Below are 13350 nucleotides of genomic sequence, written 5' to 3'. Positions count from 1 at the left end.
TCATATTTTATAGCCCATTTTTCAATATTTTCAACATACTGCAAACATCAGTTTGACACATGACAACAAGAACTGTTTTTAATCGATAGGCCTATAGCCTGACTTAGAAGTTACCAAACAATGTAAACAAACCATATCTATACTGTACTGTACAAAAACAGAATAAATTATGTTGCAGAATGATAAATTAATATTTCTGTCACAGATACAACATCGCTTTATCTTACCTTAACTTGATATCAAATATGGCACAAATACAGATGCATGTTTATTTTTCTGTTGAACAATATTAATATATTGGCAAAACATTTCATAGCAAAGCTGTTCAAATGGTTCAAATCACCCCCTTTTTGCATGTATCATGGTTTACACAAAAATATGGAACAGCACAAATGTTTTCAACATTTTTAATAAGAAATGTTTCTTGAGCAGCAAATCAGCATATTAGAATGATTTCTGAAGGATCATGTGACACTGCAGACTGGGAAAATGATGCTGAAAATTAAGCTTTGAATCAAAGGAATAATTATATTTGAACATATATTAAAATAGAAAACTGTTTTTACTGTATTCTTGATCAAATAAATGCAGACTTGGTGAGCATAAGAGAAATTCTTTCAAAAGCATTAAAATAAACACAGATTAGCAATATTTACAAGTTAATGCTTCCTTTCAGATGCCAGAGAAGGATGATGATCAGCTTGGGATAAGGCAAAGGAGGAAGATGAGGAACATGTAAGTTAGACATAATTTTCTCTTACCTTTCTATCAAAAAGCAATAAACCTGACTATAATAGTATTGCAAATTTTCTTTTTCAGCTTCCAGTTTGCAAAGATCAAGAGTGAAGAAGAGAATACCCTCTTATCCTTGCCTCAGAAGACTCTCCCCTCCTTTGGTGGGTTAAGAAAGAACACTTCCTTGTCTCTCACAGCTCTCCATCATCTCTCTCTGCCTCCCCAACACTGTCTGAAAGAGTGTTTTCCATAGCTGGGGACACAGTCAGTAATGAGAGATCTCAGTCAACATGCTCATTTTCTTTAACAAAAACCTGTTGATGTATTTTTGGGGTGGGCCAAATAATACAGGAGAGATGCTTGAAATCTCTGTATTGTTCTTTTTACATATCTTTACTCTTTATAAATGTTATTTTCTTTATTTGTTTGCTTCTCAAGCTCAAGGACTATAGACTTTTGATAATTGTAATATTGTTTAGGTTTAGCTACTGGTAGTGAAGCAGTATTAAAGCACATCACCACCAGACATTTGTAGCCATTGCCTCATATCCAGGACAGTTGCCTTATATCAGGAAACAATTTAACATATTTCTGCAAATAAAAGTATAAGTAAGTAGAAGTAAATAACAATAAAGTAACTGTTGAATCTTTTCATATCTTTTTGTCATGTCTTTATTTTTTGCGCCAAATTTTGCAGAGTAGTATCAATAAGAGTATAGATAAGAATCAGTGATCAAATCTTTTTCAATAAAAAAGAATAAACATTTTAATCATTGGTTAAATTATAACGTAACTGCGTTAGGGGCCATTCACACAGAATGCATTTATCCATTCCACTGTGCTACTTTTCCATTATTTTTCAATGTAAACATGCTAGATGGACATCTTTAACAGTTGCGCTTGTTTCTCGCACCTTTTGCAGCATCTCGTTCATGACACGGTATGCTAAAAGAGTGGCTTACAAGTTAAAATAAGTTCACTGTTTTAAAAAAATGTGTCGCTAGACCTCTTTTTTTATTTTACTGGCCTGCGTCTTGCATTTTTAACAGAAAAAAAACGTGTTCTGTGTTGACGCCCTAGAAAGTTGATACTCTCCAAGCTCCAGTCAGCTCTGAGTCCAACTGGAGTGTTGATCCCCTCCAGGCTACAGTCTGCATTGAGTCTGACTGGAGTGTTAATGCACTCCAAGCTACAGACAACGTGTCAGACTGGAGTGTAAACGCCCTACAAGTTTCAGCCCGCAATGTGTGTGACTGGAGATGTGTTCCAGCCTGCAAGCTCCTGTGGACACCCTCGAAAGCTCCAGTCCACTCTGAGTCCAACTGGAGTGTTGACGCCTTTCAAGCTCCAGGCTGCACTTAGTCTGACTGGAATCTTGATGCTTTCCAAGCTCCAGTCTGCAAGTTTGTTTTACTTCAATTGAATTTAATTTAAGCTCATAAAACTGTAATTATATAAGATGGAAAAAAAATTATATTGATGTAAAATATAGTTTTAGATGGAGCATGTCACTCTGTCACTGCTTGACTTTTTATGTCAAATAACATTATCTTTTATAGATTCCTGCTATGAAGTCGGCAATATACTGGTCAAGGGGGATTTGGAGCCGTCTATGAAGGGTGGTGTGTGAAGGATGGCCTTAAAGGATTAGTTCAGCCAAAAATGAAAATTATGTACTTTATTACTCACCCTCATGTCATTCCACACCCGTTAGACCTTTGTTCATCTTCAGAACACAAATTAAAGGGGATATCAGATGCAAAATGGTGTTTGGACACAAATGTGTGTTGGCAGTGTATCTACACAACCCCCCTATAGTGATAAAAATCCACCCAGTGCTTTTTTTTAATCCCCACAAATCATAAGCACTTTGTCAGATCAAGCCGTTAACTGATTCTTGGCAAAGTGACGTAAATTTGCACAGGCCCCTCCCACAACTCTTGACGGACACTGCCGTTTTAGCATAGACCCGCCCTGAGTGAGCTGTAAACAGTCCGCCATTGTTTCAACGCCACACAGGTGTAGACAAGAATGTCTCCAAAGCAACTGAGGCGTTTTGTTATTGGATATAATAATGAACATAGCAGTCATCCTTTACTCTCGACATCGGAGCCGCTGAAGACGCAGTGGATTAGTTTTGTTTTTGAAGGGAATGCGCCCCCGGATCTACCTATATGCGTTTATGTCTGCACTAAAAAGTTTTTGTTTTGCTAAAAAGTTCCTGAATCGGTGGATCGGTACCTCCAGAAGACGTGAGTAACATTATAGATTTTTTTTATGAATCTTTGCAAATCGCCTTTCCTAATAATGTGCTAGTTAGCCAGTTCCACAATGAATGCGGCTAAAGTTAGGGTGCTTTCACACTTGGTTCGATTGCCTGGACTGAACACGAGTTCGATTGCTCCCCCCTCCCCCTGCCCCCACTGGACTGTGTTCACATTATATTATTTGGGTCCGACCCGCGGTTCGTTTGCGTCATCAAACCAGCAGCTGTTTACTCCGTTGCTTAACGACGGCGCATGAGGCGGCGGCAAAATGCATAACGTTGCTCTCCTCACTTTCATATTTTTGTTTTTGAACCGTTGGTTTTGTTCATAACGACACTTGCCTCTATCTGCCGCGACTGTAGTACGGAAGGTGAGCAGAAATAAGAAAGGCTACACTACAGCTCTCTGTTTGCAGCACGTCAGTCACTCTCGTTGGGAAAGTGAGTGAAACACACACACAAACACACATTTTTATCAAATAATACGGCATCAATAGCGGTTCACTTCCGCAATTTGGTACGTTTGCATTCATATCAGAAGCGAACCGTACCGGAGTTCACTTGAACCGCACCCCAGACCACCCTTTTTAAGCGGACTCGAGTACGGTTCACAGGTGCGCACCCGAGTTCAGAAGACCGTGTTCACATCATCCAAACGTACCGAACTCTGACGTCAATCGAACCCGGGTGTGCACCAAAAGTGCTAATGTGAAAGCACCCTTAAAGGCCAGTTCACACCACATGACCAGTATATCTAACGCTACTCATTTACTCCACTAGATGTCTCTATTACTAACTATCATGCAAATAAAACATATAATAACCAAATAAGTATTCAATCAAGTGACCAAAATATAGCGAGAAAATGCTCTTTATCTGCGACAGCTACAGTGAGTGATTTTTATTAAGAATTACAGGTTACATGTATAATAAGACATTAATGAAAGTCATGTGCAAAACACTGAACTCTTTTGATTTTAACTAACCCAAACCACCAACCCAACCACGGCGACCATATAAAACCCCCTTCTTCCCTCCCCACTCCCTCTATTACATTAGACACAGTCAAGATATTCTGTAAGAAATATATATAAAAAACAAAAACATGTCCGTTTACAGCAAGTTCTTAATTTTAGAAATTGCCTTTAGCCATACAGAGATAGTTTTTTGAGTGGCCCTGTGCATCCTTGCCACCAGTAGCTCCATGTTACCAATATCCACGAAAGAATACATCCAGTGTGACCAAGCTAAAGAGTGTGGAGGTTTTCAACATAAGGCAAGCATTTTCTTAGCTGTAGTTAATTCAGAGAATAGCATTTTTTTCTGTGACAAGGAAAAACTGTAGGATGAGTCATCATTTAAAAGCAAAAGCTAGGAAAGCATGGTATATCAGTTTCCAGAATGTCTTTCAGAGTAGTAGAGATTCGTTTCCAAAAACCATTAACTGCAGGACAATCCCAAAACATATGCTTAAATGTGCCTACCAAACCTCCCGGGCAGAAATTACAATTAGAAGATGAGGAAAGCTTCATTAAATAACGTTTTCTAGGAGTAAGATACATCCTATGAATCAATTTGTAGTGAATTAGTTGATGGTTAGGGTTTTTTGAAACAAGTTTAAGATCGGCCCATATTGAATCCCAACAGATTTTGTCATTATTATCCTCTATTTCTGTACCATACAGATCTCTGTACCAGATGTCTAAAATTGGTAACTGCTTATAAGAAGCTTCCAAGAATAAGTAGTAGAAAGAAGATACTTTACCCCTCGTACTTTTATTTATTGTCAAAATTTTGTGCATAGTAAGACGAGAGATATTAGTACCCCATGGAACCCTGTATGCTCTCATGGCTGATCTCAGGCGAAGATTAAAAAAGGCGAGGTTCCTGGTAAATTACGTACTTTACATAAATCATTAAATGTTCGAAGACCATTTTCCCCCAAATGTCAGCTAAAACATGAATGCCTCTATCGCTTCTGAAAAAACAAAAGTTTTATTGTCTGTAAGGAGACTATGGTTATGAAATTACGGAGTGTGAGAGTGCCATTTAAGGTCATCGTGACGAAGCACGCCAGATAAAAAGAAGATATGTTATTATTGGGCCAAAACGCAGTTTCACATTTTTCAATGGAATATTACAATAAATTAAACTTTCTAATCTGTACGGTAATACCAAATTAAATTCAACCGGTTGCCAAGAAACAAGAGGGACAGAGTACAACCATACTGTAAGAGGTCGCAAAATAAATGCCCAATGATAAAACGTAAAAAGTTTGGCAATGCCAGACCACCAGCATCTTTGCAACGTTGCAAAGTTGCATATTTTATAAGAGGAGGTTTTCTATTCCAAATGAACTTAGAGGTTTGAAGCTTAGACCAGTAATCAGTAGGTGGCGCAAGTGGTATCATAGAAGAGAAAAAATTTATACGAGGTAGAACATTCATTCCCTTTAAGATATTTTTGATAAAATCCAATGGCTCAGTGAGGCCTCCATTGCCAGCAAGATCATTTCCTTTTTCAATGCCCAGAAAGGTACTAAAAACATATTTAAAGGGGTCATGAACTGCATTGGTTTATTGTTTTATAATGTTTCCTGGGGTGCACTTATGTTAGTATGCTTTTTACATCCAAAATTCTCATAATTTATAAATAAAAGGCATTTTTCCTACCCTGAATTTATCCCTCTGATTTGAACGTTCTGTTTTAAGGGAGACTTCAGTGTAAACGCCCACTACTGTGATTGGCTAACATCTTTCCATTTGAGCCAAGTATTACTCTCTCTTTTAGCGCGTTTTTACTATTACAGCTCTCAAGGTTAACTTCACAAAATGTGAAAAGTGTTGCATTACATTTAGATCTATGGCATTATATTTGGATTGTGGCATGAAAGGTTGCAGAGATGAACATTGTATCTTCGATCCAGTGATGGAGTACTCGAGTCCTGGACTCGGACTCGAGTCCGACTCGAGTCACTATTCTTTGGACTCGAGTCCGACTCGAGACTCCATTCTCTGGACTCGTGACTCGACTTGGACTCGCGGACAGATGGCTCGTACTTGGACTCGGACTGGAGGATATATAAAATCGGACTTGAGCATTATTTAAGTTTATATATAATATTATATAAGGTTTCGTGCCCAAGACCGGCCGGGATCTATTTTTTTCCCCTCAGAGACACTGCTACCGCTCGCTCTCTTGGCAACACACTCACTGACGTCACTCACTTTACGCTCGTGCATGATTCGCGGGCTAACTTAAATGTTCAAATTTGGAAAATTGAGGAAAAGACTGGGACAACTTCAAACTTTAACAGACACCTGTCACGGATGCACCCAGAAAAGTAAGTAAAATGCTTTCCATTGGCTAACGTTAGCTTTTAAAAAAACTATTATTGACTATGCATATATGATAATAAACAAAAGAAGCTAGGGTTGGGCGATGTTTGGCAATTTGGCATCAGACGTCGACGATGTCTAATGTCTGGTTCAGATTACACAATTTTTTTGTCTGTTGATAATTTACTAGTCACTGTGTCAGATCGGATTATATGATTTTTTTTTGTCTGTTGCGATAGTCACTGTCAGATGGATGACGCAATTTTGACTCCTAAAATCCTGTGGTGTAGTGGTCAAGAAACATGTCAGACTAACGTTACACGTTCTGACCAGTCGCGTGCTGTCACACACACATATTCACTTGAACACATACAAATGCACTCACGCTAAATCACTCGGTCACTCATTCATAAGCGCTCTCTCTCTCTCACTCACACACTCTCTCTCTCATATCGTATTGATTTTTACATTTTAAGTATTTTTAAATTTAATTTTAAACTCGAGACTCGACTCTGACTCGAACGCCGGGGACTCGAGACTCGACTCTGACTCGAACTCTGGTAATGGTGACTCGACTTGGACTGTTCTTTGGGGACTCGGACTTGGACTCGGACTCGAACACTGGGATTCGAGACTCGACTCGGAGTCGACAGTTGGTGACTCGACTACAACACTGCTTCGATCACAGTCATGTTGAGTGAATGAAAGCAGTGATCTTGTCTATGCAACTCAGTTTCTGTACACCAACAAATGCTTTCATCTTCACGAACAGTGCAAACGAGATAAACTAAGAGATTTGTTGAATAAAACTGGAGTTTTGCGCTTGTCAGTCACTAATAAACTCGCGCTGTTTGATTGACAGCTTCAGTGCACGCTGCTCCAGCGATTGCAAAGGGAGCTTTCTTTGATCGCTTTCTTTATTATAATTTAATCAACATTAAATAACATTATTTTCATCCTACTAAGAGAAACAACGCAAGTTGACATTTAATCACGGGTTTGATTTACTGACACACAGACATTATTAATTACTCATTAATATCAGATCAGGCATTAGATTTAACACAGTTACTTACATGTTGTTGTATTACTGTCGAGTCAAGGCACTGCACAATATTTTGTAATCCTCAGCGGCATGTTTATTGCTTGGTAGCTCGAACTGGTTTAGCACCACATAGGCCTATGTTACTTAGGCTACCTATTCTATTGCATGTCATGCGCGAATCAGTGGGTGGGGATAAACAGGCAGTGATGAAGTAGGCGTTGATCTTCTGCAGAGGCAGTGTTTGCTGCCCTTTGATGTCATAGATCCCCACTTTGTAAATCCTGTCCTTTACTGGGTCTGGTGTCAATAAAAGCTTTTATTACTAAAAAAGAAGTGTTCAGCTCTAAAACTTACAGGATATTCTTAAAGTATGATGACCTCTTATATGTCAAAAGCTCAAGGAAAATTTGATTTCTCAGTTCATCACCCCTTTAAAACAGTTCATGTGAGTACAGCGCAGATATTATAAAGCGACAAGAATTTTTTTGTGCGCCAAAAAAACCCCCATAAAAAACAAAGTAGCGACTTTATTCAACAATATCTAGTGATGGGCAATTTCAAAACACTGCTTCATGAAGCTTCAAAGCTTTACCAATCTTTTGTTTCGAATCAGTTGTTCGGAGCGTGCATCAAACAGCCAGATTCACATGAACTATTGAAGTTTCATAACACTTATTACGTTATGAAGCCTTGTTTCCTGAAATTGCAAGATTTTGGCGCTCTGAACCACTGATTCAAAACAAAAGATTTGTAAAGCTTCGAAGCTTCTTGAAGCAGTGTTTTGAAATCGCCCATCACTAGATCTTGTTGAATAAATTTGCTATTTTGTTTTTTTGGTGCACAAAAAGTATTCTCATCGCTTTATAACATTAAGGTTGAACCACTGTAGTCACATGAACTGTTTTAAATATGTTTTTAGTACCTTACTGGGCATTGAAAAAGGAAATGATCTTGCTGGCAATGGATGCCTCACTGAGCCATCGGATTTGATCAAAAATATCTTAATTTGTTCTGATGTTCTGATGATGAACAAAGGTCTTACAGGGGTGGAACATCATGAGGGTGAGTAATTAATGACATTATTTTCATTTTTGGGTGAACTAACCCTTTAAGGTTTCATTTATTTTTTTATACAGTACTCTGCTAATTTCATATCTTCATCCTTTTGGTATCTGTTGCAGGTCCCCATAGTGTATCTTATGTCCACTGTTTAGAGCAATCAACCTCTTTAAACTGTCAGGTGGACAAGTATACTCTGCATGTTTCTTGGAATTTATACAAAACTTTACATCACTTCACAACAGAAAGTATGAAGTTTAAAGTAATAATGTCTCTACTATGTTTCTGCCAACATGCTGCCAATTGATCTGCTCTTGCCTTCAGCATGAGCCAACACAGCAACTCGATTTGGCAAAGATTCTTCTCCATGAATGGTTTAAGGTACTGAACTACAATATTTTAAAGATACAATATGGAGTTAAAAAAAAAAAAAAAAAGTGTGTAGGTGTTCATATTTTCCATGTCTTTATACTGTATGTGTTTGGAGTATAAGCCTTAAGTGGCAATAATCAGCATCCAAGCACTAATAGCCCATCTGAATGATTAGCGATCCAATTGAAATGCATCTTATGATGTGGTTTTTCCATCTGGAGTCTTCACTGAAAGTTAGGGTTTGATCATAATATGTGTGTAGTCTCATAAGGTGCCCTCGAATGAAAAAAATTGAATTTATCTTGGCATAGTCAAATAACAAGTGTTCAGTACATGGAAATGACATACAGTGAGTCTCAAACTCCATTGTTTCCTCCTTCTTATATAAATCTCATTTGTTTAAAAGGCCTCTGAAGAACAGGAGAATCTCAACATAACACCAACTGTTACGTAACAGTCGGGGTGTACGCCCCAATATTTGCATATGCCAGCCCATGTTCCCAACATTATGAAAGGCATTACACAGGGCAGCCAGTATTAACGTCTGGAGCTGCACAGGTGAATCATCAGACTAGGTAAGCAAGCAAGAACAATAGTGAAAAATGGCAGATGGAGCAATAATAACAGACATGATCCATGATATCATGATATTTTTAGTGATATTTGTAAATTGTCTTTCTAAATGTTTCGTTATCATGTTGCTAATGTATTGTTAAATGTGGTTAAAGTTACCATCGTTTCTTACTGTATTCACGGAGACAAGAGCCATCACTATTTTCATTTTTAAACACTTGCAGTCTGTATAATGCATAAACACAACTTCATTCTTTATATATCTCTCCAACAGTGTAGCATTAGCCGTTAGCCACGGAGCACAGCCTCAAATTCATTCAGAATCAACGTAAACAATATAACAGTATACAATACTCAGATAATCCGACGCATGCATGCCGCATGCATGACGAACACTTTGTAAAGATCCATTTGAGGGTTATATTAGCTGTGTAAACTTTGTTTATGCACTGTTCAAGGAAAGCGCGAGCTCCGTGGGCGTGGAGCACGAGAATTAAAGGGCCAGTAGCCCTGAATCGGCTCATTTATAATGATGCCCCAAAATAGGCAGTTAAAAAAATTAATTAAAGGTCCCGTTCTTCGTGATCCAATGTTTCAAACTTTAGTTAGTGTGTAATGTTGTTGTTAGAGTATAAATAAAATCTGTAAAATATCAAAGCTCAAAGTTCAATGCCAAGCGAGATTTTATTTAACAGAAGTCGCCTACATCGAACGGCCAGTTTGGACTACATCCCTCTACTTCCTTCTTTAATGATGTCACTAACACAGTTTTTTGACTAACCTCCGCCCACAGGAATACACAAAAAAGGGGGCGTGGTCTTGTTGCGCTCCCACGGAGAAGAGCAAGAGTTGCGTTTGTAGAGTGTGTTTGTCGCCATGTCGTCGAAACGGTGTTATTTTCATCCCGCAGTCCAATCACCTTTGTTTGGCCTTCCCAGGGACGCTGTACTTAGAGATCAATGGTTACAATTTATGTTTAACTCGGTTCCCGAAAATTATAATTGTGGTATCCTTACTGCAATAGTTAATGTTGGACTGCAGTGCACATAATGGCCACAAGAGGGGACTATGTTTATGTATATGGCTGTTTTCCGTATGAGGTATTCTTCTGAGTGAGTGCTAACGTTGTACATTTTCTGTCGCTGCTTGTGGGGATTAAAGAGTTCAGTCTCTCGGGAATTATTGTCTTTTGTGTTCATTCGGCACAACACCACAATAATCCACATGTAAAACTATGTGCAGCACACGTTATGGTAAGAGGCGTGACCTTTCCGGGCAAGGAGCGCTCAGAGCTGTCGAATCACAACACAGGAACCGTTGGCACAATCAGAACTCGTTACGTATTTCTGAAGGAGGGACTTCATAGAACAAGGAAGTCATCAGCCCGTTTTTATGACAGTGGAAACAGCGGTATACAGATAAGTAAATTATGTGAAAAATACTGTGTTTTTTTACACGTGAAACATGAACACATGTTATATTGCACACTATAAACACAATCAAAGCTTCAAAAAACCATGAAAAACGGAACCTTTAAAAAAAATCTATGGGGTATATTGAGCTGAAACTTCACAGACACATTCAGGGGACACCTTAGACTTATATTACATCTTTTTTTAAAAAAGTTCTAGGGCACCTTTAAATTTAGATAGATCATATGTCATAGACAGAAAGGTCATACTACCTACTATAAGTATAGGAAGTACAAACTAATGTAGCTATAACTATCTGTACTTGACAAGATATGTTGGGGCCTGAGGTGGAAGCATTTGACTTCTTGAAAATCGAACAGGTATCTTTTCAAATGAATGCTAGATAAAAACAGCCTGGCACAAATGGCACTGTTTACTAAGAATGACCCTATTATTTATGGCCGGGTCTGTTCCAGTGAATCACCAAGTGATTAGTTGAAACACTAAAGCAAATAAAAGAGGAAGTGCCTCTAAAACAGGGCAAGGAGGGGCGTTGAGCTGCAAACCTTCTTGACGTGCCATATACGGACTTTGCTCTTACTTCACCTGTGTTTTCATTCCCTCTTTTGGCACGTTGAGGATCACGCACAAATACAGACTCCACCGCGATACTGCTGTAGTATGGTGAGTTTATGCATGCAAAAATAAGAACAACAATATTCAGTGTACAGCTGTCTTTGTTTCAAGGAATAACCCATTTGTCTAACATTCCAGTAAACTGTAGAAATTTTTAAAATGTTACTATGTCATGTTATCCAATAAAATATGTAAAATGCACTTTATCTTTATCTGCAATCAATGGCTGTGGGTTTTCACTTTTGTTCATATGTAGGCCATACAGTAGCTTATCAGAGACAGTAATACAGTAAAGTCATCAGCTGACAGGACAGATTATTGTATGCTTTGACAGCAAAATATAAGCACCATTTCTGGAAATACAGTGGCCCTAAAATGACATTTTAGTCACACTTAAAATGTATGAATATCATTGCAATAGATACAAAGTATAAAAACGGATGTTATTTCATCAAGACACGAACACAAGTTACAAACAAAACATTTCACAAAAAGATTTTGCTAGTTTAAATGATAAAATATGTATACTGTACAAATTGAGGACAAAAAAGTATAGTGGGACTGTGGTCGTGTAATGTAATGAACTACATCTGTTGTTACTGCTAATCCCAAACTGTTCCTGTATTCATATATTTAATCGTGTTTTTTTCTCTTTTTTTTGTATTATTGAAATTAATTCTTTCATAAATAAACAGTTAACTGGTTTCAAATAGGTTTTTATGTATATAAAGCACCAGAGAAGCAGAGTACTTTCATGCAGAATGTTGTATTCACAAGCGAAGCATGTAATCCTAAAAACTTGCAACTGTTTTAGGATAAAATTGAGAATGCTAAGAGTGAGGCAGAGGAGGTGAAAGTCACTATGCTGGAAAATTCAAATGGAGCAGGAGAACACAAGGATGTCAATCAAAAAGCTGAAAAGCCTCAGTGCACCGTGAGTCTCCTTAGTGTACAGTATATCAAGATATATGTCATATCTAAACTAAATACATCATGTTATATTTATTACAATATTACAATTACATATGGATGTCTTTGTATTTGAGCCTGCTCAAAGAGGTCAAGGTTTGTGCCAAATACTCAAGAGTGCAACTCTAAACAGCTGAAAAGTCTTTGTGTTTATTGATGTGACAGGCATATTATTACTGGTATAAACGGAACATATAAACAATATTACTCACAGTATTCTGTGTAATTTAAAGAATAACTTTACACACTTTTAAACTGTATGTTAAAGATTCATAATCTTCATATCCAGTTCTATTTTAATTTCAATTTCAGAGAAAAAAATGGAAGGAACCTGCAGCAAAGCCGAAAGGGAACCAGAAGATGGAGTATCTGCGGGCTAATAAAGGACTCGTAGCCACTGTACTGATTTCAGCTGTTATTATATTCACTGTTGTGGTTGCCATGCTTGTCACTAAAGAAGCAGATGGGCACGGTCACTCAAAAGTGCACAATGCCACAGAAATTCCATAGCAACAATTGTAGCAGAGTGGTGGGACAAATCTGTTTTTGTTTTCTGATATTAAATTATGTTTTATGTTATAAAGTGTCATCTGATCTAACGTGACATAACATTTTCTGTTTTAAACATACTTAAAAGGGAAGTTGACCCTATTTTCAACAATATTGGGCCTATTTACATATTTCAAAATATCTTTGTGTGTACCACAAAAGAAACAAAATGATACAGGTTAGTATGGAATGGGGAAAAAACATAAGATGAGAGGAAAAATCCAACGCTATCTCACGACCGATTCGTATTTTACGAGATGGCTAATTCATACTCGTACAAATTTGTACGATTTGTCTAAATCCCAGTGACGGGCAGGTTTAGGGGTGGGGTTTGGGGTAGGTCATTCGTACGAATTCATACAAATTTGGCATCTCGTAAAATACGTACAAATTAGC

The 13350-nt window shown here is 37.8% G+C and overlaps 1 protein-coding gene across 1 annotated transcript in view; it reads right to left on the bottom strand.

The window, feature by feature from the left end:
• Positions 1 to 89: 89 nt before the first annotated feature.
• Positions 90 to 13350, bottom strand: part of tmem150ab (transmembrane protein 150Ab) — a 34016-nt gene continuing 20755 nt past the window's right edge. Inside the window, exon 9 of the transcript XR_010896979.1 lies at positions 90 to 988. The gene's annotated coding sequence lies outside the window, so the exon portion shown is untranslated. The remainder of the gene's footprint in view (positions 989 to 13350) is intronic.

Source organism: Chanodichthys erythropterus, chromosome 13 (genome assembly GCF_024489055.1).
Source record: "Chanodichthys erythropterus isolate Z2021 chromosome 13, ASM2448905v1, whole genome shotgun sequence".
NCBI lineage: Eukaryota > Metazoa > Chordata > Actinopteri > Cypriniformes > Xenocyprididae > Chanodichthys > Chanodichthys erythropterus.
The sequence above is the reverse complement of the archived record's forward strand: the minus strand, read 5'-3'. Positions and strand labels throughout refer to the sequence as shown.